The following is a 25278-nucleotide window of genomic DNA, read 5'->3' on the forward strand; positions in this document are numbered from 1 at the left end:
ACTTTTCAACAAAACTTAACTCACATTGTGAGTAGTCAACTTACTTTTACAACAAAACTTAACTCACATTGTGAGAAGTCAACTTACTTTTACAACACAACTTGACTCACATTGTGAGTAGTCAACTTACTTTTACAACAAAACTTTACTCACATTTGTGAGTAGTCAACTTACTTTTACAACAAAACCTATCTCACATTGTGAGTAGTCAACTTTCTTTTACAACAAGACTTAACTCACATTTGAGAGTAGTCAACTTACTTTTACACCAAAACTTAACTCACATTGTGAGTAGTCAACTTACTTTTATAACAAAACTTAACTCACATTTGTGAGTAGTCAACTTACTTTTACACCAAAACTTAACTCACATTGTGAGTAGTCAACTTACTTTTATAACAAAACTTAACTCACATTTTTGAGTAGTCAACTTACTTTTACAACAAAACTTATTTCACATTTGTGAGTAGTCAACTTACTTTTCAACAAAACTTAACTCACATTGTGAGTAGTCAACTTACTTTTACAACAAAACTTAACTCACATTGTGAGAAGTCAACTTACTTTTACAACACAACTTGACTCACATTGTGAGTAGTCAACTTACTTTTACAACAAAACTTAACTCACATTTGTGAGTAGTCAACTTACTTTTACAACAAAACCTATCTCACATTGTGAGTAGTCAACTTTCTTTTACAACAAGACTTAACTCACATTTGAGAGTAGTCAACTTACTTTTACACCAAAACTTAACTCACATTGTGAGTAGTCAACTTACTTTTATAACAAAACTTAACTCACATTTGTGAGTAGTCAACTTACTTTTACACCAAAACTTAACTCACATTGTGAGTAGTCAACTTACTTTTATAACAAAACTTAACTCACATTTTTGAGTAGTCAACTTACTTTTACAACAAAACTTATTTCACATTTGTGAGTAGTCAACTTACTTTTCAACAAAACTTAACTCACATTGTGAGTAGTCAACTTACTTTTACAACAAAAACTTAACTCACATTGTGAGTAGTCAACTTACTTTTACAACAAAAACTTAACTCACATTGTGAGTAGTTAACTTACTTTTACAACAAAAACTTAACTCACATTGTGAGTAGTCAACTTACTTTTACAACAAAAACTTAACTCACATTGTGAGTAGTCAACTTACTTTTATAACAAAACTTAACTCACATTTGTGAGTAGTCAACTTACTTTTATAACAAAACTTAACTCACATTGTGAGTAGTCAACTTACTTTTACAACAAAACTTAACTCACATTGTGAGAAGTCAACTTACTTTTACAACAAAACTTGACTCACATTGTGAGTAGTCAACTTACTTTTACAACAAAACTTAACTCACATTTTGAGTAGTCAACTTACTTTTACAACAAAACTTAACTCACATTTGTGAGTAGTCAACTTACTTTTACAACAAAACCTATCTCACATTGTGAGTAGTCAACTTACTTTTACAACAAAACCTATCTCACATTGTGAGTAGTCAACTTACTTTTACAACAAAACTTAACTCACATTGTGAGTAGTCAACTTACTTTTATAACAAAACTTAACTCACATTGTGAGTAGTCAACTTACTTTTACAACAAAACTTAACTCACATTGTGAGTAGTCAACTTACTTTTACAACAAAACATAACTCACATTGTGAGTAGTCAACTTACTTTTACAACAAAACTTAACTCATATTTGTGAGTAGTCAACTTACTTTTATAGCAAAACTTAACTCACATTTGTGAGTAGTCAACTTACTTTTACAACAAAACTTATTCCACATTTGTGAGTAGTCAACTTACTTTTACAACAAAACTTAACTCACATTGTGAGTAGTCAACTTACTTTTATAACAAAACTTAACTCATATTTGTGAGTAGTCAACTTACTTTTATAACAAAACTTAACTCACATTTGTGAGTAGTCAACTTACTTTTACAACAAAACTTATTTCACATTTGTGAGTAGTCAACTTACTTTTATAACTAAACTTAACTCACATTGTGAGTAGTCAACTTACTTTTACAACAAAACTTAACTCACATTGTGAGAAGTCAACTTACTTTTACAACAAAACTTGACTCACATTGTGAGTAGTCAACTTACTTTTACAACAAAACTTAACTCACATTTTGAGTAGTCAACTTACTTTTACAACAAAACTTAACTCACATTTGTGAGTAGTCAACTTACTTTTACAACAAAACCTATCTCACATTAGTCAACTTTCTTTTACAACAAGACTTAACTCACATTTGAGAGTAGTCAACTTACTTTTACACCAAAACTTAACTCACATTGTGAGTAGTCAACTTACTTTTATAACAAAACTTAACTCACATTTGTGAGTAGTCAACTTACTTTTATAACAAAACTTAACTCACATTGTGAGTAGTCAACTTACTTTTACAACAAAACTTAACTAACATTGTGAGAAGTCAACTTACTTTTACAACAAAACTTGACTCACATTGTGAGTAGTCAACTTACTTTTACAACAAAACTTAACTCACATTTTGAGTAGTCAACTTACTTTTACAACAAAACTTAACTCACATTTGTGAGTAGTCAACTTACTTTTACAACAAAACCTATCTCACATTGTGAGTAGTCAACTTACTTTTACAACAAAACCTATCTCACATTGTGAGTAGTCAACTTTCTTTTACAACAAGACTTAACTCACATTTGAGAGTAGTCAACTTACTTTTACACCAAAACTTAACTCACATTGTGAGTAGTCAACTTACTTTTATAACAAAACTTAACTCACATTTGTGAGTAGTCAACTTACTTTTATAACAAAACTTAACTCACATTGTGAGTAGTCAACTTACTTTTACAACAAAACTTAACTAACATTGTGAGAAGTCAACTTACTTTTACAACAAAACTTGACTCACATTGTGAGTAGTCAACTTACTTTTACAACAAAACTTAACTCACATTTTGAGTAGTCAACTTACTTTTACAACAAAACTTAACTCACATTTGTGAGTAGTCAACTTACTTTTACAACAAAACCTATCTCACATTGTGAGTAGTCAACTTACTTTTACAACAAGACTTAACTCACATTTGTGAGTAGTCAACTTACTTTTACACCAAAACTTAACTCACATTGTGAGTAGTCAACTTACTTTTATAACAAAACTTAACTCACATTTGTGAGTAGTCAACTTACTTTTACAACAAAACCTATCTCACATTGTGAGTAGTCAACTTACTTTTACAACAAAACTTAACTCACATTGTGAGTAGTCAACTTACTTTGACAACAAAACTTAACTCACATTGTGAGTAGTCAACTTACTTTTACAACAAAACTTAACTCACATTGTGAGTAGTCAACTTACTTTTATAACAAAACTTAACTCACATTGTGAGTAGTCAACTTACTTTTACAACAAAACTTAACTCACATTGTGAGTAGTCAACTTACTTTTACAACAAAACATAACTCACATTGTGAGTAGTCAACTTACTTTTACAACAAAACTTAACTCATATTTGTGAGTAGTCAACTTACTTTTATAGCAAAACTTAACTCACATTTGTGAGTAGTCAACCTACTTTTACAACAAAACTTATTTCACATTTGTGAGTAGTCAACTTACTTTTATAACAAAACTTAACTCACATTGTGAGTAGTCAACTTACTTTTACAACAAAACTTAACTCACATTGTGAGAAGTCAACTTACTTTTACAACAAAACTTGACTCACATTGTGAGTAGTCAACTTACTTTTACAACCAAACTTAACTCACATTTTGAGTAGTCAACTTACTTTTACAACAAAACTTAACTCACATTTGTGAGTAGTCAACTTACTTTTACAACAAAACCTATCTCACATTGTGAGTAGTCAACTTTCTTTTACAACAAGACTTAACTCACATTTGAGAGTAGTCAACTTACTTTTACACCAAAACTTGACTCACATTGTGAGTAGTCAACTTACTTTTACAACAAAACTTAACTCACATTTGTGAGTAGTCAACTTACTTTTACAACAAAACCTATCTCACATTGTGAGTAGTCAACTTACTTTTACAACAAGACTTAACTCACATTTGAGAGTAGTCAACTTACTTTTACAACAAAACTTAACTCACATTGTGAGTAGTCAACTTACTTTTATAACAAAACTTAACTCACATTGTGAGTAGTCAACTTACTTTTACAACAAAACTTAACTCACATTGTGAGTAGTCAACTTACTTTGACAACAAAACTTAACTCACATTGTGAGTAGTCAACTTACTTTTATAACAAAACTTAACTCACATTGTGAGTAGTCAACTTACTTTTATAACAAAACTTAACTCACATTTGTGAGTAGTCAACTTACTTTTATAACAAAACTTAACTCACATTTGTGGGTAGGCAACTTACTTTTACAAAAAAACTTATTTCACATTTGTGAGTAGTCAACTTACTTTTATAACGAAAGTTAACTCACATTGTGAGTAGTCAACTTACTTTTACAACAAAACTTAACTCACATTGTGAGAAGTCAACTTACTTTTACAACAAAACTTGACTCACATTTTGAGTAGTCAACTTACTTTTACAACAAAACTTAACTCACATTGTGAGAAGCCAACTTACTTTTACAACAAAACTTGACTCACATTTTGAGTAGTCAACTTACTTTTACAACAAAACTTAACTCACATTGTGAGTAGTCAACTTACTTTTACAACAAAACTTAACTCACATTTTGAGTAGTCAACTTACTTTTACACCAAAACTTAACTCACATTGTGAGTAGTCAACTTACTTTTATAACAAAACTTAACTCACATTTGTGAATAGTCAACTTACTTTTATAACAAAACTTAACTCACATTGTGAGTAGTCAACTTACTTTTACAACAAAACTTAACTCACATTGTGAGAAGTCAACTTACTTTTACAACACAACTTGACTCACATTGTGAGTAGTCAACTTACTTTTACAACAAAACTTAACTCACATTTGTGAGTAGTCAACTTACTTTTACAACAAAACCTATCTCACATTGTGAGTAGTCAACTTTCGTTTACAACAAGACTTAACTCACATTTGAGAGTAGTCAACTTACTTTTACACCAAAACTTAACTCACATTGTGAGTAGTCAACTTACTTTTATAACAAAACTTAACTCACATTTGTGAGTAGTCAACTTACTTTTACACCAAAACTTAACTCACATTGTGAGTAGTCAACTTACTTTTATAACAAAACTTAACTCACATTTTTGAGTAGTCAACTTACTTTTACAACAAAACTTATTTCACATTTGTGAGTAGTCAACTTACTTTTCAACAAAACTTAACTCACATTGTGAGTAGTCAACTTACTTTTACAACAAAACTTAACTCACATTGTGAGAAGTCAACTTACTTTTACAACACAACTTGACTCACATTGTGAGTAGTCAACTTACTTTTACAACAAAACTTTACTCACATTTGTGAGTAGTCAACTTACTTTTACAACAAAACCTATCTCACATTGTGAGTAGTCAACTTTCTTTTACAACAAGACTTAACTCACATTTGAGAGTAGTCAACTTACTTTTACACCAAAACTTAACTCACATTGTGAGTAGTCAACTTACTTTTATAACAAAACTTAACTCACATTTGTGAGTAGTCAACTTACTTTTACACCAAAACTTAACTCACATTGTGAGTAGTCAACTTACTTTTATAACAAAACTTAACTCACATTTTTGAGTAGTCAACTTACTTTTACAACAAAACTTATTTCACATTTGTGAGTAGTCAACTTACTTTTCAACAAAACTTAACTCACATTGTGAGTAGTCAACTTACTTTTACAACAAAACTTAACTCACATTGTGAGAAGTCAACTTACTTTTACAACACAACTTGACTCACATTGTGAGTAGTCAACTTACTTTTACAACAAAACTTAACTCACATTTGTGAGTAGTCAACTTACTTTTACAACAAAACCTATCTCACATTGTGAGTAGTCAACTTTCTTTTACAACAAGACTTAACTCACATTTGAGAGTAGTCAACTTACTTTTACACCAAAACTTAACTCACATTGTGAGTAGTCAACTTACTTTTATAACAAAACTTAACTCACATTTGTGAGTAGTCAACTTACTTTTACACCAAAACTTAACTCACATTGTGAGTAGTCAACTTACTTTTATAACAAAACTTAACTCACATTTTTGAGTAGTCAACTTACTTTTACAACAAAACTTATTTCACATTTGTGAGTAGTCAACTTACTTTTCAACAAAACTTAACTCACATTGTGAGTAGTCAACTTACTTTTACAACAAAAACTTAACTCACATTGTGAGTAGTCAACTTACTTTTACAACAAAAACTTAACTCACATTGTGAGTAGTTAACTTACTTTTACAACAAAAACTTAACTCACATTGTGAGTAGTCAACTTACTTTTACAACAAAACCTATCTCACATTGTGAGTAGTCAACTTACTTTTACAACAAAACCTATCTCACATTGTGAGTAGTCAACTTACTTTTACAACAAAACTTAACTCACATTGTGAGTAGTCAACTTACTTTTATAACAAAACTTAACTCACATTGTGAGTAGTCAACTTACTTTTACAACAAAACTTAACTCACATTGTGAGTAGTCAACTTACTTTTACAACAAAACATAACTCACATTGTGAGTAGTCAACTTACTTTTACAACAAAACTTAACTCATATTTGTGAGTAGTCAACTTACTTTTATAGCAAAACTTAACTCACATTTGTGAGTAGTCAACTTACTTTTACAACAAAACTTATTCCACATTTGTGAGTAGTCAACTTACTTTTACAACAAAACTTAACTCACATTGTGAGTAGTCAACTTACTTTTATAACAAAACTTAACTCATATTTGTGAGTAGTCAACTTACTTTTATAACAAAACTTAACTCACATTTGTGAGTAGTCAACTTACTTTTACAACAAAACTTATTTCACATTTGTGAGTAGTCAACTTACTTTTATAACTAAACTTAACTCACATTGTGAGTAGTCAACTTACTTTTACAACAAAACTTAACTCACATTGTGAGAAGTCAACTTACTTTTACAACAAAACTTGACTCACATTGTGAGTAGTCAACTTACTTTTACAACAAAACTTAACTCACATTTTGAGTAGTCAACTTACTTTTACAACAAAACTTAACTCACATTTGTGAGTAGTCAACTTACTTTTACAACAAAACCTATCTCACATTAGTCAACTTTCTTTTACAACAAGACTTAACTCACATTTGAGAGTAGTCAACTTACTTTTACACCAAAACTTAACTCACATTGTGAGTAGTCAACTTACTTTTATAACAAAACTTAACTCACATTTGTGAGTAGTCAACTTACTTTTATAACAAAACTTAACTCACATTGTGAGTAGTCAACTTACTTTTACAACAAAACTTAACTAACATTGTGAGAAGTCAACTTACTTTTACAACAAAACTTGACTCACATTGTGAGTAGTCAACTTACTTTTACAACAAAACTTAACTCACATTTTGAGTAGTCAACTTACTTTTACAACAAAACTTAACTCACATTTGTGAGTAGTCAACTTACTTTTACAACAAAACCTATCTCACATTGTGAGTAGTCAACTTACTTTTACAACAAAACCTATCTCACATTGTGAGTAGTCAACTTTCTTTTACAACAAGACTTAACTCACATTTGAGAGTAGTCAACTTACTTTTACACCAAAACTTAACTCACATTGTGAGTAGTCAACTTACTTTTATAACAAAACTTAACTCACATTTGTGAGTAGTCAACTTACTTTTATAACAAAACTTAACTCACATTGTGAGTAGTCAACTTACTTTTACAACAAAACTTAACTAACATTGTGAGAAGTCAACTTACTTTTACAACAAAACTTGACTCACATTGTGAGTAGTCAACTTACTTTTACAACAAAACTTAACTCACATTTTGAGTAGTCAACTTACTTTTACAACAAAACTTAACTCACATTTGTTAGTAGTCAACTTACTTTTACAACAAAACCTATCTCACATTGTGAGTAGTCAACTTACTTTTACAACAAGACTTAACTCACATTTGAGAGTAGTCAACTTACTTTTACACCAAAACTTAACTCACATTGTGAGTAGTCAACTTACTTTTATAACAACACTTAACTCACATTTGTGAGTAGTCAACTTACTTTTACAACAAAACTTATTTCACATTTGTGAGTAGTCAACTTACTTTACAACAAAACTTAACTCACATTTGTGAGTAGTCAAATTACTTTTACAACAAAACTTAACTCACATTTGTGAGTAGTCAACTTACTTTTACAACAAAACTTAACTCACATTTGTGAGTAGTCAACTTACTTTTACAACAAAAACTTAACTCACATTGTGAGTAGTCAACTTACTTTTACAACAAAAACTTAACTCACATCGTGAGTAGTCAACTTACTTTTACAACAAAAACTTAACTCACATTTGTGAGTAGTTAACTTACTTTTACAACAAAAACTTAACTCACATTTGTAAGTAGAACTCATGTGTTGTGTGTTGATTTTAAAATGAAATATTCTCAAAATATGATCTTATAATTGTTTTAATGATCATTTTTATTGGCACAATATTGTTTGTTTTGATATATAGGGAGGTTTATAGAACACTGTCGTTCTGTTTGAATGTATAACCACCTCATGGCGTCTCATGCTGATATTTACATGATGTTGTTGCTCACTGGTCTTAAATGCTTTCAAACACTTCTCAATAAACACGATCTATTAATATAACTATTCAACAACTAAACCCGCTGGACATCCATAGCAGCAGATCACCATGGGAGAAGCATCCCTAAATCTGTGACCCTTTCTCAGAGGGTGTGGATTTAAATCAGATTGGTGGTAGTAGTTGTAGTAGTAATAGTAGTAGTAGTTGTAGTATTAAAAGTGGTGGTAGTAGTCATATTAGTTGTAGTATTGGTAGTAGTGGTAGTCATAGTAGTAGTAGTAGTAGTTGTAACAGTAATAGTAGTAGTAGTAGTAGTAGTAGTGGTAGTAGTAGTAGTAGTGGTGGTGGTAGTAGTAGTAGTGGTAGTAGTCGTAGTAGTAGTAGTAGTAGTTGTAGTGGTGGTAGTAGTAGTAGTGGTAGTAGTAGTGGTGGTAGTAGTAGTAGTCTTAGTTGTAGTAGTAGTAGTAGTGGTAGTCGTAGTAGTAGTAGTAGTCAAAGTAGTAGTAGTAGTAATAGTGGTGTAATAGTCGTAGTAGTAATAATAGTAGTAGTGGTAGTAGTAGTAGTAATAGTAGTAGTAGTGGTAGTCGTAGTAGTAGTAGTAGTCAAAGTAGTAGTAGTAGTAATAGTGGTGGTAATAGTCATAGTAGTAATAATAGTAGTAGTGGTAGTAGTCATAGTAATAGTAATAGTAGTAGTAGTAATAGTGGTGGTAATAATAGTAGTAGTAGTAGTAGTAGTAGTAGTAGTAGTAGTAGTGGTAGTAGTCAAAGTCATAGTAGTAGTAGTAGTAGTGGTAGTAGTTGTAGTAGTAGTTGTGGTAGTAGTAGTAGTGGTGGTGGTGGTAGTAGTAGTGGTAGTAGTTGTGGTAGTAGTAGTAGTAGTCGTAGTAGTAGTCATAGTACTACTAGTAGTAGTAGTGGTAGTGGTAGTAGTAGTGGTAGTAGTGGTGGTATTAGTAGTAGTAGTAGTAGTATTAGTAGTAGTAGTATTAGTAGTAATCATAGTTGTAGTAGTGGTAGTACTGGTAGTCGTAGTAGTAGTAGTTGTAGTAGTAGTGGTAATAGTGGTAGTGGTAGTAGTGGTGGTGGTGGTAGTAGTAGTAGTGGTAGTAGTAGTAGTAGTGGTAGTAGTAATAGTAGTAGTCGTCATAGTAGCAGTGGTAGTAACAGTAGTAGTAATCATAATAGTAGTAGTAGTATTTGTTGCAGAATCTTAGTAGTAGCAGTAGTGATAGTAGTAGTGGTAGTAGTAGTCATAGTAGTAGTAGTAATAGTAGTAGTCATAGTAGTCGTAGTAGTAGTAGTAGTAGTAGTAGTAGTGGTGGTGGTAGTAGTAGTTGTAGTAGTAGCAGTAGTAGTAGTGGTAGTAACAGTAGTAGTAGTAGTAGTAGTAGTAGTAGTGTTAGTAGTAGTATTTGTTGCAGTACTGTAATAGTAAAATGTGGTTTAGTTGAGTTGTTGAAGCCCTTTGAGGTACTTGTAATGAAGAGTTATAAAATACATGTGCAATAATAAATTGATTGATAAAGTAGTTCATTTAAAAGTACATTTGATTTGTATGGTGTTATGAAATAAGTTTGATATGTGTTCGTATGGACTATTACCATTCTGTTAATTAGTTAGTTAGTTAGTTAGGTAGTCAGTTTGTCAGATTGTTAGTCAGCTAGTTTGTTGGTTAGTTAGTTAGGTAGTACATAGTTAATTCACCTGACAGTGAGTTAGTTAGTTAGTTAGTTAGTTGGTTAGTTAGTTGGTTAGTTGGTCAGTTTGTTTGTTAGTAAGACAGTCAGTTGGTCAGTTTGTTAGTCAGTTAGTGTGTTGGTTAGTTAGTTAATTCGGTAGTTAGTTTGTCAGTTAGTTAGTCGGTTTATGTGTTAGTCAGTTAGTTTGTTTGTTAGTTAGGCAGTTGGTTGGTCAGTTGTTTTGTTAGTTAGGCAGTTAGTTGGTTAAATAGTTAGTCAGTTTGCTTGTTATACCGCTAGTCGGTCAGTTTTTTAGTTTGGTGGTTAGTTAGGTAGTTAGCTAGTCAGTTAGTTAGTCAGAGTGTTAGTTAGTTTGAGTGTTAGTTAGTTGGTCAGTTTGTTAGTGAGTCAGCCAGTTAGTTAGGCAGTTAGTTGATCAGTTATTTTGTTAGTTAGGCAGTTAGTTGGTTAGGTAGTTAGTCAGTTTGCTTGTTAGACAGCTAGTCGGCCAGTTAGTTAATCCGTTTTTTGTCAGTTAGTCAGCTAGTTTGTTTGTTAGTTAGGTAGTTTGTTAGGTAGTTAGTTAGTCAGTGTATTAGGTAGTTGGTCAGTCAGTCAGTTAGTTAGTTAGTTAGTTAGTTAGTTAGTTAGTTAGTTAGTTAGTTAGTGACAGTTTGGCGCCCTTTACCAAGTGCCATTTGTCAAGCTGAGAGTTGCATGAATTGTGCTTCTAGCTTCACATCAGCAGAGATGAGATGACCTTGAGATGACTTTGTCAACACAATGCTGTTAGCCTCATTGGGCTCTCCAAAGTGTGCGTGTGGTCGTCAGTCCACTGTGTTGTAAACTATGTCCAAACAATGTGTGTGTCTGTCATTTTATTTACGTGTTCGTGTACTCATGTGTGTGTCTGTATCTCAATGTGTGTGTGTGTGTGTGTGTGTGTGTGTGTGTGTGTGTGTGTGTGTGTGTGTGTGATATTTGTGTGTGTGTTCAGATCCGCGTGTGCATAATTCAATGTGTGTGTCCGTATTTTGATTTGTGTGTGTAAATTTTTTTTAAATCTGTGTGTCTGTATTGTGGTCTGTGTGTGTGTGTGTTTGTGTGTGTGTGTGTGTGTTCATATTCATGTGAACCAGGAGCCTTGATTGGCTCTCTTTTGACCCCTGACTTTTGCGACACAACCAGCTATTGCAAGGAATTGAGGGATTTCACCATCTACGGTCCGTAATATCATCGCAAGGTTCAGAGAATCTGGAGAAATCACTGCACGTAAGCGATGAAATGACGGACGGTACTGCATCAAGAAGCGACATCAGTGTGTAAAGGATATCACCACATCGGCTCAGGAACACTTTAGAAAACCACTGTCAGTAACTACAGTTTGTCTAAACTCTACTATGCAAAGACAAAGCCATTTATCAACAACACCCAGAAACGCCGCTGGCTTTGCTGGGCCCGAGCTCATCTAAGATGGACTGATGCAAAGTGGAAAAGTGTTCTGTGGTCTGACGAGTCCACATTTAACTATTTTTTGGGGAAACTGTGGACGTCGTGTCCTCCGGACCAATGAGGAAAACAACCATCCGGATTGTCATAGGCGCAAAGTTGAAAAGCCAGCATCTGTGATGGTATGGGGGTGTATTAGTGCCCAAGACATGGGTAACTTACACATCTGTGAAGGCACCATTAATGCTGAAAGGTACATACAGGGAGAAACTTATATTGTTTTTGCAAATAATCATTAACTTAGAATTTAATGGCAGCAACACATTGCAAAAAAAGGGGCATTTTTACCACTGTGTTACATGGCCTTTCCTTTGAACAACACTCAGTAAAAGTTTGGGAACTGAGGAGACACATTTTTGAAGTGGAATTATTTCCCATTCTTGCTTGATGTACAGCTTAAGTTGTTCAACAGTCCGGGGGTCTCCGTTGTGGTATTTTAGGCTTCATAATGCGCCACACATTTTCAATGGGAGACAGGGTCGGACTACAGGCAGGCCAGTCTAGTACCCGCACTCTTTTACTACGAAGCCACGCTGTTGTAACACGTGGCGTGGCATTCGTTTATGATAACGTTGCTTGAATGGCAACATATGTTGCTCCAAAAGCTGTATGTACCTGTCAGCATTAATGGTGCCTTCACAGATGTGTAAGTTACCCATGTCTTGGGCACTAATACACCCCCATACCATCACAGATGCTGGCTTTTCAACTTTGCGCCTGGTTCTTTTTTCGCCTTGGTCTGAAGGACACGACGTCCACAGTTTCCAAAAACAATTTGAAATGTGGACTCGTCAGACCACAGAACACTTTTCCACTTTGCATCAGTCCATCTTAGATGAGCTCGGGCCCAGCGAAGCCGGCGGCGTTTCTGGGTGTTGTTGATAAATGGCTTTGCATAGTAGAGTTTTAACTTGCACTTACAGATGTAGCGACCAACTGTAGTTACTGTCAGTGGTTTTCTGAAGTGTTCCTGAACCCATGTGGTGATATCCTTTACACACTGATGTCCCTTGCTGATGCAGTACCGCCTGAGGGATTCAAGGTCACGGGCATTCAATGTTGGTTTTCGGCAATTTCTCCTTTGGATGATATTACAGACCGTAGATGGTGAAACCCCTAAATTCCTTGCAATAGCTGGTTGAGAAATGTTGTTATTAAACTGTTGGACAATTTGCTCACGCATTTGTTGACAAAGTGGTGACCCTCACCCCATCCTTGTTTGTGAATGGAAGCTGCTTTTATACCCAATCATGGCACCCACCTGTTCCCAATTAGCCCGTTCACCGGTGGGATGTTCCAAATAAGTGTTTGATGAGCATTCCTCAACTTGATCAGTATTTATTGCCACCTTTCCCAACTTCTTTGTCACGTGTTTTGAGTTTGAGTTTATTTCGAACATGCAAGCATACAACATAATACATCACAATTTCCAGTTTCTTTTCAACATGTTCGAAAAGGAGTAGGAAGAAGCAGAGCTTATTTAATCCTACCCCTTTTCTTTGCATAACAGTTGCAAAACTTTTTGTTCACTTCCTGTTCACAATTTTTTCACAATAAACTCCATAAGTAATTACAATAAAAATAAATAAATAAATAATAGTAAGAATTTAATAATAATAATTGGTGAAGTAAGTCATATTTCATATGATGAGATAAGTAAGATTACTTTAAGAATGAATGAATGGATGGATGAAATAAATTGAGAATGTTTGTCATGGTTCTTCTTCATTGTACTTTGTAAACACTTTAAGTTTGAAGAGTTTCTTGAAGTGTATCATATTAGTACATTGTTTGATTGCTTTGCTTAATCCATTCCATAATTTAATTCCACATATTGATATACTGAAGGTCTTAAGTGTTGTACGTGCAAACAAATGTTTTAAATTACGTTTTTCTCTAAGATTATATTTCTCCTCTTTTTTTGAGAAGAATTGTTGTATATTCTTGGGTAGCAGGTTATAGTTTGCTTTGTGCATAATTTTAGCTGTTTGCAAATTCACTATGTCGTGGAATTTCAGTATTTTTGATTCAATAAATAAAGGTGTTGCTGGCACCAAGTTCTAAAGTTAATGATTATTTGCACACAAAAAAAAAAAAGTTGATCAGTTTGAACATCAAATATGTTGTCTTTGCAGCACATTCAACTGAATATGGGTTGAAAATGATTTGCAAATCATTGTATTCCGTTTATATTTACATCTAACACCATTTCCCAACTCATATGGAAACGGGGTTTGTAGCTCACAAGACAATAATACTTCCGTATCAGTTCACCTAAGTTCGCGGGGACGCACACCAGCTCCCCAGCTGTTACCCTGCAGGATGAGTGTTTGAGTGTGTGTGTGTGTGTGTGTGTGTGTGTGTGTGTGTGTGTGTGTGTGTGTGTGTGTGTGTGTGTGTGTGTGTGTGTGTGTGTGTGTGTGTGTCCCTCACAGTGATTCAAGCGAGTGGGTGGCAGCAGCAACTGGTCTGCCTGTGTGGCTGTGCAGAGCAGACATGCTTCTCACTGCTAGATATTACTCATTTCCTCAGCCCTTTGCACAAACACACACACACACACACACACACACAAACACACACACACACACACACACACTCTCTTGACACACTCACTTACGTACACGACAGACGAATAGCAGGCTTTCAGTTGGGTTTTCTATTCTTTCACACACAGATATGACAGGCTGGCTCTTACAGAGTAGCGCAGTTCGGAGCTGAGAAGACCGTTGACCCTCTGGGACGTCTGGGACAGGAACGGGACGTCTGCAGAGCCGTCGCTAAGGTCAGTCTCTCATCAGCTCCGTTAAGATGGCCGCCGGCGCCCACGTTATGCGAGTCAAAGTCCGAACGCCTGCACTCTCTCTCAGCGCGTGGATCGTCAAAGTTTGTATGTTAGAGTCCGGCGTGTGCTCTGGTGACGGACAGCACTTTGGAGGAACGCTTGTGCAGAGAAAGGGCAGGATGAAACAAAAAGCCATTTTCACGTCGACGTCGGTTTAGCGAGACGGAGTTCTTCGAAAGGATGTTTGGGAGCAAAGTGAAAAGAGGATTATTGAGATTGTGATGATTGAGCTGGGATGTGTTGCAAGTATTGGGTGTTCTTCGTTCTGGACGGACGCGTGTGCAGTGTGCAGTGTAGGAGTCGTCTCCAACTCCTCCACATGCACAGCATCTTCTTTGTTGGCTCCTTCGCTTTGGCAGCTTTATTCGGGGAAACCGCCGGTTTTCCTCGGGGTTATCAAAAGGACAAGAATACTCCTTTCCACACAAAAATAGGGCAGATTAATAATGCATCCATCGAAGAAATCATAAGACTTGTGAAGAGTTGAACATTTAAAGACTTCTAGTTTTTACCTTCTATTGCAGAATAATAGTTTGTTTTCTCTCTTTGTGGTTCAAATTGTAAACTGTTTTGTATCTTTATCAAGAATGGCATACTTGGCATGGACTTATTTAGCAGGTAAATACAAATGGCCATCATTACTCTGAAGTTGAATTTTGACTTTCCATTATTATGATTGTTATTGTTTTGTGTGTTCTTGTTTTTTTCCAACATTTCTTCACTCTTCTCAAAAGCATGTCAGGCTCATAGAAAATTGTCCACAGATGAAAATAGGTGTATGAATGCGGTGTTGGAACACCTTTGTGTAGCTTCTGTACAAAATCAATTACATTAGTAAATGTTACACTGCAAAAACTGATATTTGCTTATTGTCTGTCTGATAACATAATTCTTTTCACTAAGCAGATTTTATGTTAGATTGTGTCAAACACTGATGACACCTATTAAACAAGACAAAAGGCAAGGAATCAAACAGAGACATAATTCAATTTGGACTCAATTGAGGAGAGACATGGCCACTGTACTCTCTGTACAGTCCTGCACCACGCTCTGACGAAGAAGGTTTCCTTCTTCTCTTTTATTTAGATGTTCAATGTTTACGCTACAACACATTTCTCAACAGGAATGGGTAGTATGTAAACAGTCCTTGTTTTCGGTCACATTGAAGACAAAAGAAGAAGATCCCTCGGGCTTGGGCTTGTCCTGGATTCAGCTTGATCAGGTTTTCGAGGACAATGGATGACCCCTCCCGTCTGTTTCTATCGTACACAGCGGAAACTTCCAAGCGTTTGGCTTGGTGCAACAGAGACAGCTTCTTGTCTGTTCATTGGAAACTCAGAATGGAAAGTTTTTGTGATAACTTACACACAATTATTCCAACAGATTGTTTTACTTGTTTTAAGGGTTTTGGTCCTAAATGATCTCAGTAAGATAGTACAGCTTGTTGCTGAGATTGTATTACCTATATTGAGTAAAACATGCTTGAAACTAGAATATCAACTGTTGCAAAGCTGTGTCATCAACACTCACAAGTATAAAACTACTTTTTTTTAAAGTAATCGTTTCTTATTTCAAGCATGAAAAAAAAAAAAAATCATGACTTTGACACAATTGTGTCTCATAATTAAAACAGATGACGGCCAAATGGACTTTGCTGTTTTATTTTCAATGAAACAATAGAAAACACGTACTCATATAGTAGTACAGTTGGCACAGTACAGTAAACTGTACTTAATATTAAAACATTTAACATGTGACATTTCAAACAATTTTGAAAGAGTTCATGCACTTTCAGATAAATTCTTCAAAATTACAATTAAAAAAATTTGGCCGGGGGCCGGGCTGTATATATGCGCACTAATTGACTGATAGAGCACGCACTTGGCGCGATGATGTCATGTTATCGATGGAAAAATACATTTTTACACCATATGTTTTGACTGAGCGGTTAGTAGACCCCAAGAGTAACAAGCGGTTGCCTTGTTGCCTTTCCATTAAGAACAATAAATAAGTTTTTAGTGTAAGTTTGCTGGTTTCAAGAAATGTAATGCCGAGCGCATATCATTATGTCAAGATAATGGCACTAGCATTTACTTCATTTAAGAATATTATTCAACATATTGAGCAAAAAGGTGTCTTTTTTTTTTCTACCAAGAAAAGTGCCCTTGTTATTAGTGAGAATATACTTATTTTAAGGTATTTTGGGGTTCATTGAGGTTAGTTAATTTTACTTGTTTTGGAAAGTCTTGACAAGCCAAATGTTCTTGTTCTATCGGCAGATAATTTAGCTTAGTTCAAATAAAATACCCCTAATTTTTGTATTTTTTGTTCTTGTTTTTGAACACTGACTTTTTGCAGTGTAGTTAGTTAGTTAGTTAGTTGCTGTGGTAGAATCCTGGTTAAGGCTTATATGCTTTTATTTTTAGGCTTATTTTGCGCTAAATAGGAGGTCGCATTTTAATGTTGTGTAAATGGTCATTAGCGACACCTCAGAAGTTGTAGTCAAAGTAGTACACGTCCTAAAAAAAACTTATTTCGTAACATATGAAACACAAATTTCAAATGAAAATATTCTGTTTGAATAGTTGTACTCGACAGGGAAAAATATTTTAGCATTTTTCTTGACAATGATCAGAGTAGGCTACATAAACAAAGTACAAACATGCAGTAAATTCAACAAACAGTACACAAGAACAGGTAAACTACATAAACAAAGTACAAACATGCGGTACATTCAACAAACAATACACAATAACAAGTAAACTACATAAACAAAGTACAAACATGCAGTAAATTCAACAAACAAGAACAAGTAAACTACATAAACAAAGTACAAAGATGCAGTAAATTCAACAAACAGTACACAAGAACAAGTAAACTACATAAACAAAGTACAAAGATGCAGTAAATTCAACAAGCAGTACAAAAGAACAAGTAAACTACATAAACAAAGTACAAAGATGCAGTAAATTTAACAAACAGTACACAAGAAAAGGTAAACTACATAAACAAAGTACAAATATGCAGTAAATTCAACAAACAGTACACAAGAACAGGTAAACTACATAAACAAAGTACAAAGATGCAGTAAATTCAACAAACAGTACACAAGATCAGGTAAACTACATAAACAAAGTACAAAGATGCAGTACATTCAACAAACAGTACACAAGAACAGGTAAACTACATAAACAAAGTACAAAGATGCAGTAAATTCAACAAACAGTATACAATAACAGGTAAACTACATAAACAAAATACACAGATGCAGTAAATTCAACAAACAGTACACAAGAACAGGTAAACTACATAAACAAAGTACACAGATGCAGTAAATTCAACAAACAGTACACAAGAACAGGTAAACTACATAAACAAATACAAAGATGCAGTAAATTCAACAAACAGTACACAAGAACAGGTAAACTACATAAAGTACAAAGATGCAGTAAATTCAACAAACAGTACACAAGAACAGGTAAACTACATAAACAAAGTACAATCATGCAGTAAATTCAACAAACAGTACACAAGAACAGGTAAACTACATAAAGTACAAAGATGCAGTAAATTCAACAAACAGTACACAAGAACGGGTAAACTACATAAACAAAGTACAAAGATGCAGTAAATTCAACAAACAGTACACAAGAACGGGTAAACTACATACACAAAGTACAAACATGCAGTAAATTCAACCAACAGTACACAAGAACAGGTAAACTACATAAATAAAGTACAAAATTGCAGTCAATTCAACAAACAGTACCCAAGAACAAGTAAACTACATAACAAAGTACAAACATGCATTAAATTCAACCAACAGTACACAAGAACAGGTCAACTACATAAACAAAGTACAAAGATGCAGTAAATTCAACAAACAGTACACAAGAACGGGTAAACTACATACACAAAGTACAAACATGCAGTAAATTCAACCAACAGTACACAAGAACAGGTAAACTACATAAATGAAGTACAAAATTGCAGTCAATTCAACAAACAGTACCCAAGAACAAGTAAACTACATAACAAAGTACAAACATGCATTAAATTCAACCAACAGTACACAAGAACAGGTAAACTACACAAAGTACAAAGATGCAGTAAATTCAACAAACAGTACACAAGAACAAGTAAACTACATAAAGTACAAAGATGCAGTAAATTCAACAAACAGTACACAAGATCAGGTAAACTACATAAACAAAGTACAAAGATGCAGTAAATTCAACAAACAGTACACAAGATCAGGTAAACTACATAAACAAAGTACAAACAGTTACCAAGAAATGAACAAAGTAAGCAGATTTTACCAGGAAATGAAAAAAGTAATCAGACACGAGCTGGAAATTAACAATTAAGCAGATATTACCAGGAAATGAACAAAGTGAGCTGATATTACCAGGAAATGAACAAAGTGGTCAGATATTACCAGGAAATGAACAAAGTAAGCAGATATTACCAGGAAATGAACAAAGTGATCAGACATTACCAGGAAATGAACAAAGTAAGCAGATATTACCAGGAAATGAAAAAAGTAAGCAGATACTACCAAGAAATGAACAAAGTGATCAGATATTACCAGGAAATAAACAAAGTAAGCAGATATTACCAGGAAATTAAGAAAAGTAAGCAGATATTACCAGGAAATGAACAAAGTGATCAGATATTACCAGGAAATTAAGAAAAGTAAGCAGATATTACCAGGAAATGAACAAAGTGATCAGATATTACCCGGAAATTAAGAAAAGTAAGCAGATATTACCAGGAAATGAACAAAGTGATCAGATATTACCAGGAAATGAAAAAAGTAAGCTGATATTACCAGGAAATGAACAAAGTGATCAGATATTACCAGGAAATGAAAAAAGTAAGCAGATATTACCAGGAAATGAACAAAGTGATCAGATATGACCAGGAAATGAACAAAGTAAGCAGATATTACCAAGAAATGAACAAAGTAAGCAGATTTTACCAGGAAATGAACAAATTGTTCAGATATTACCAGGAAATGAATAAAAGTAAGCAGATATTACCAGGAAATGAACAAAGTGATCAGATATTACCAGGAAATGAAGAAAAGTAAGCAGATATTACCAGGAAATGAACAAAGTGATCAGATATTACCAGGAAATTAACAAAGTAAGCAAATATTACCAGGAAATGAACAAAGTGATCAGATATTACCAGGAAATGAACAAAGTAAGCAGATATTACCAGGAAATGAACAAAGTGATCAGATATTACCAGGAAATGAAAAAAGTAAGCAGATATTACCGGGACATGAATAAAGTGATCAGATATTACCAGGAAATGAACAAAGTAAGCAGATATTACCGGGAAATGAACAAAGTGATCAGATATTACCAGGAAATGAACAAAGTAAGCAGATATTACCAGGAAATTAACAAAGTGATCAGATATTACCAGGAAATGAACAAGGTAAGCAGATATTACCAGGAAATGAACAAAGTGATCAGATATTACCAGGAAATGAAAAAGTAAGCAGATATTACCAGGAAATGAACAAAGTGATCAGATGTTACCAGGAAATGCACAAAGTAAGCAGATATTAGCAGGAAATGAAAAAAGTGATCAGATATTACCAGGAAATGAACAAAGTAAGCAGATATTACCAGGAAATTAAGAAAAGTAAGCAGATATTACCAGGAAATGAACAAAGTGATCAGATATTACCAGGAAATTAAGAAAAGTAAGCAGATATTACCAGGAAATGAAGAAAGTGATCAGATATTACCAGGAAATGAAAAAAGTAAGCTGATATTACCAGGAAATGAACAAAGTGATCAGATATTACCAGGAAATGAACAAAGTAAGCAGATATTAGCAGGAAATGAACAATGTGATCAGATATTACCAGGAAATGAACCAAGTAAGCAGATCTTACCAGGAAATGAACAAATTGATCAGATATTACCAGGAAATGAACAAGTTAATTAATGAGCGTTATAGAGACGATAACAACGGTTGGTTAAAGTTGATACAGGACATGGAAGAGTAGGGCGGATCTATCCATGAATTGGTGGCGTCAACACTAAAGGTAATATCATTTTATGACTGATCAGTTTTGGTATCGGCAGCTTGAATCCAGATCAGAGGATCCCCGGTTTTGCTTCAGTTTCAGACGTGGTCACCAATCTACAGTGAGAAACCTGACGTGGTGACATCTGCACAGTTCGACATATCTGAACAAGAGTAGGAAGAGTGCGACCCAGAGAGGGACAAATGGTATAAAATGGATGGATGGATGTTGGGATACCGTATTTTTCGGACTATAAGGCGCACTTCCAATCCTTTAATTTTCTCAAAAATGGACAGTGCGCCTTATAACCCGGTGTACCAGGTTGTGTATGTACAGAATAATTCTGGTTGTGCTTACCGACCTCGTAGCTATTTTATTTGGTACATGGTGAAATGATAAGTGTGACCAGTAGATGGCAGTCAAACATAAGAGATACGTGTAGATTGCAATATGATGGCAGTAAACAACACCAACATTTTATATGTTCCTATGAAAATATAGAACATTACACACAGCGCTCAAAAATCTGTCAAAATGTTTTTAGTCGGACTTTGGTAAGCTATGAAGCCACACCGCTTGATGGATTGTACTGTGCTTCAACATACCAGTATTATTATGGTGTGTGTAAAATGGCACCCAATAGCAGACATATTATCTGGCGTTTTGTTTCACAATAATATGCAAAAGCAACTTTTCTTACCTTCTGGTACCTGCTGATCTGTATTTGGGATCTGCATAAGTCCGCCTTTGTAGTCCGTGGCGACTCCGTAGTCGATAAGCTTCTTCTTTTTCCTCTATCTTCTTGTTATGGGACATTCATCCTCCGCTGTTGCTATTTCTAATATAAAGTAGTGTAAAGTTCTTACTTATATCTGTCAGTAGACTAGCTAAAAACTGTAGTGGGTTTACATTATTCACCCACAGAACTTTCAATCAATCAATAAATCAATGTTTATTTATATAGCCCTTAATCACGAGCGTCTCAAAGGGCTGCACAAGCCACAACGACATCCTCGGTTCAGAGCCCACATCAGGGCAAGGAAAAACTCAACCCAGTGGGATGACAATGAGAAACATTGGAGAGGACCGGTGCAATGGACATCGAGTGGATCTAGCATAATATTGTGAAAGTCTAGTCCATAGTGGATCTAACATAATAGTGAGAGTCCAGTCCATAGTGGATCTAACATAATAGTGAGAGTCCAGTCCATAGTGGATCTAACATAATAGTGAGAGTCCAGTCCATAGTGGATCTAACATAATAGTGAGAGTCCAGTCCATAGTGGATCTAACATAATAGTGAGAGTCCAGTCCATAGTGGGGCCAGCAGGAGATCATCCCGAGCGGAGACGGGTCAGCAGCGCAAAGATGTCCCCAACCGATGCACAGGCTAGTGGTCCACCCGGGGTCCCGACTCTGGACAGCCAGCACTTCATCCGTGGCCACCGGACCTGTGCCCCCCACCCCCCCACCCCACCCCCTTCACGAGGGAGAGGGGGGCAGAGCAGAAAAAAGAAAGAAAGGGCAGATCAACTGGTCTAAAAGGGGGTCTATTTAAAGGCTAGAGCAGGGGTCGGCAACCCGCGGCTCTTTAGCGCCGCCCTAGTGGAGCTTTTTCAAAAATGTATGAAAAATGGAAAAAGATGACGGGAAAAAAATGTATTTTTGGTTTTAATATGGTTTCTGTAGGAGGACAAACATGACACAAACCTCCCTAATTGTTAGAAATCACACTGTTTATATTAAACATGCTTCACTGATTCGAGTATTTGGCGGGCGCCGTTTTGTCCTACTAATTTTGGCGGTCCTTGAACTCACCGTAGTTTGTTTACATGTACAACTTTCTCCGACTTTCTAGGACGTGTTTTATGCCACTTCTTTTTCTGTCTCATTTTGTCCACCAAACTTAACGTTGTGCGTAAAGGCACAAAGGTGAGTTTTGTTGATGTTATTGACTTGTGTGGAGTGCTAATCAGGCATATTTGGTCACTGCATGACTGCAAGCTAATCGATGCTAACATGCTATTTAGGCTAGCGATATGTACATATTGCATCATTATGCCTAATTTGTAGGTATATTTGAGGTCATTTACTTTCCTTTAAGTCCTCTTAATTCAATTTATATCTCATGACACACTATCTGTATGTAATATGGCTTTTAATTTTTTGCGGCTCCAGACAGATTTGTTTTTTGTATTTTTGGTCCAATATGGCTCTTTCAACATTTTGGGTTGCCGACCCCTGGGCTAGAGTATACAAATGAGTTTTAAGATGGGACTTAAATGTTTCTACTGAGGTAGCATCTCTAACTGTTACCGGGAGGGCATTCCAGAGTACTGGAGCCCGAATAGAAAACGCGTTATAGTCCGCAGACTTTTTTTTGGCTCTGGGAATCACTAATAAGCTGGAGTTCTTTGAACGCAGATTTCTTGCCGGGACATATGGTACAATACAATCGGATATAGCATCCAATAGGATGGAGCTAGACCATGTAGTATTTTATACGTAAGTAGTAAAACCTTAAAGTCACATCTTAAGTGCACAGGAAGCCAGTGCAGGTGAGCCAGTATAGGTATATATATAGGTATATATGTATATAGGTATATGAAGGTGAGCCAGTATAGGCGTAATATGATCAAACTTTCTTGTTCTTGTCAAAATTCTAGCAGCCACATTTTGTACCAACTGTAACCTTTAATGCTAGACATAGGGAGACCCCAAAATAATACGTTAGAGTAATCGAGACGAGATGTAACGAACGCATGAATAATGATCTCAGCGTCGCTAGTGGACAAGATGGAACGAATTTTAGCGATATTACGGAGATGAAAGAAGGCCGTTTTAGTAACACTCTTAATGTGTGACTCAAACGAGAGAGTTGGGTCGAAGATAAACTTTAGTTATTAGAGAGTTCCGGTCGGATGGTTTTTCACGGGACACAATTCCGGCGTTGTTGGATGAGGAGATGCTGCTCCGTTATTGATCTACAAACCCCGTTTCCATATGAGTTGGGAAATTGTGTTAGATGTAAATATAAACGGAATACAATGATTTGCAAATCATTTTCAACCCATATTCAGTTGAATATGCTACAAAGACAAGATATTTGATGTTCAAACTGATAAACATTTTTTTTTTTTGCAAATAATCATTAACTTTATAATTTGATGCCAGCAACACGTGACAAAGAAGTTGGGAAAGGTGGCAATAAATACTGATAAAGTTGTGGAATGCTCATCAAACACTTATTTGGAACATCCCACAGGTGAACAGGCAAATTGGGAACAGGTGGGTGCCATGATTGGGTATAAAAGCAGCTTCCGTGAAACGCTCAGTCATTCACAAACAAGGATGGGGCGAGGGTCACCACTTTGTCAACAAATGCGTGAGCAAATTGTTGAACAGTTTAAGAAAAACCTTTCTCAACCAGCTATTGCAAGGAATTTAGGGATTTCACCATCTACGGTCCGTAATATCATCAAAGGGTTCAGAGAATCTGGAGAAATCACTGCACGTAAGCAGCTAAGCCCGTGACCTTCGATCCCTCAGGCTGTACTGCATCAACAAGCGACATCAGTATGTAAAGGATATCACCGCATGGGCTCAGGAACACTTCAGAAAACCACTGTCAGTAACTACAATTGGTCGCTACATCTGTAAGTGCAAGTTAAAACTCTACTATGAAGGCGAAAACCGTTTATCAACAACACCCGAGCTCATCCAAGATGGATTGATACAAAGTGGAAAAGTGTTCTGTGGTCTGACGAGTCCACATTTCCAATTGTTTTTGGAAACTGTGGATGTCGTGTCCTCCGGACCAAAGAGGAAAAGAACCATCCGGATTGTTTTAGGCGAAAAGTTGAAAAGCGAGCATCTGTGATGGTATGGGGGTGTATTAGTGCCCAAGACATGGGTAACTTACACATCTGTGAAGGCACCATTAATGCTGAAAGGTACATACAGGTTTTGGAGCAACATATGTTGCCATCCAAGCAACGTTACCATGGACGCCCCTGCTTATTTCAGCAAGACAATGCCAAGCCACGTGTTACATCAACGTGGCTTCATAGTAAAAGAGTGCGGGTACTAGACTGGCCTGCCTGTAGTCCAGACCTGTCTCCCATTGAAAATGTGTGGCGCATTATGAAGCCTAAAATACCACAACGGAGACCCCCGGACTGTTGAACAACTTAAGCTGTACATCAAGCAAGAATGGGAAAGAATTCCACCTGAGAAGCTTCAAAAATGTGTCTCCTCAGTTCCCAAACGTTTATTGAGTGTTGTTAAAAGGAAAGGCCATGTAACACAGTGGTGAACATGCCCTTTCCCAACTACTTTGGCACGTGTTGCAGCCATGAAATTCTAATTCTAAGTTAATTATTATTTGCAAAAAAAAAATAAAGTTTATGAGTTTGAACATCAAATATCTTGTC

At 35.3% G+C, this 25278-nt stretch overlaps 1 protein-coding gene across 7 annotated transcripts in view; it reads left to right on the forward strand.

The window, feature by feature from the left end:
• The window catches only part of LOC133652973 (uncharacterized), a 76694-nt gene that overhangs the window by 44772 nt on the left and 6644 nt on the right, over positions 1-25278 (forward strand). For all 7 annotated transcript variants that reach the window (XM_062051941.1, XM_062051944.1, XM_062051943.1 and 4 more), the window contains one exon: positions 14629-14736. The gene's annotated coding sequence lies outside the window, so the exon portion shown is untranslated. The remainder of the gene's footprint in view (positions 1-14628; positions 14737-25278) is intronic.

This window comes from Entelurus aequoreus, linkage group LG07, assembly GCF_033978785.1.
Source record: "Entelurus aequoreus isolate RoL-2023_Sb linkage group LG07, RoL_Eaeq_v1.1, whole genome shotgun sequence".
Taxonomy (NCBI): domain Eukaryota; kingdom Metazoa; phylum Chordata; class Actinopteri; order Syngnathiformes; family Syngnathidae; genus Entelurus; species Entelurus aequoreus.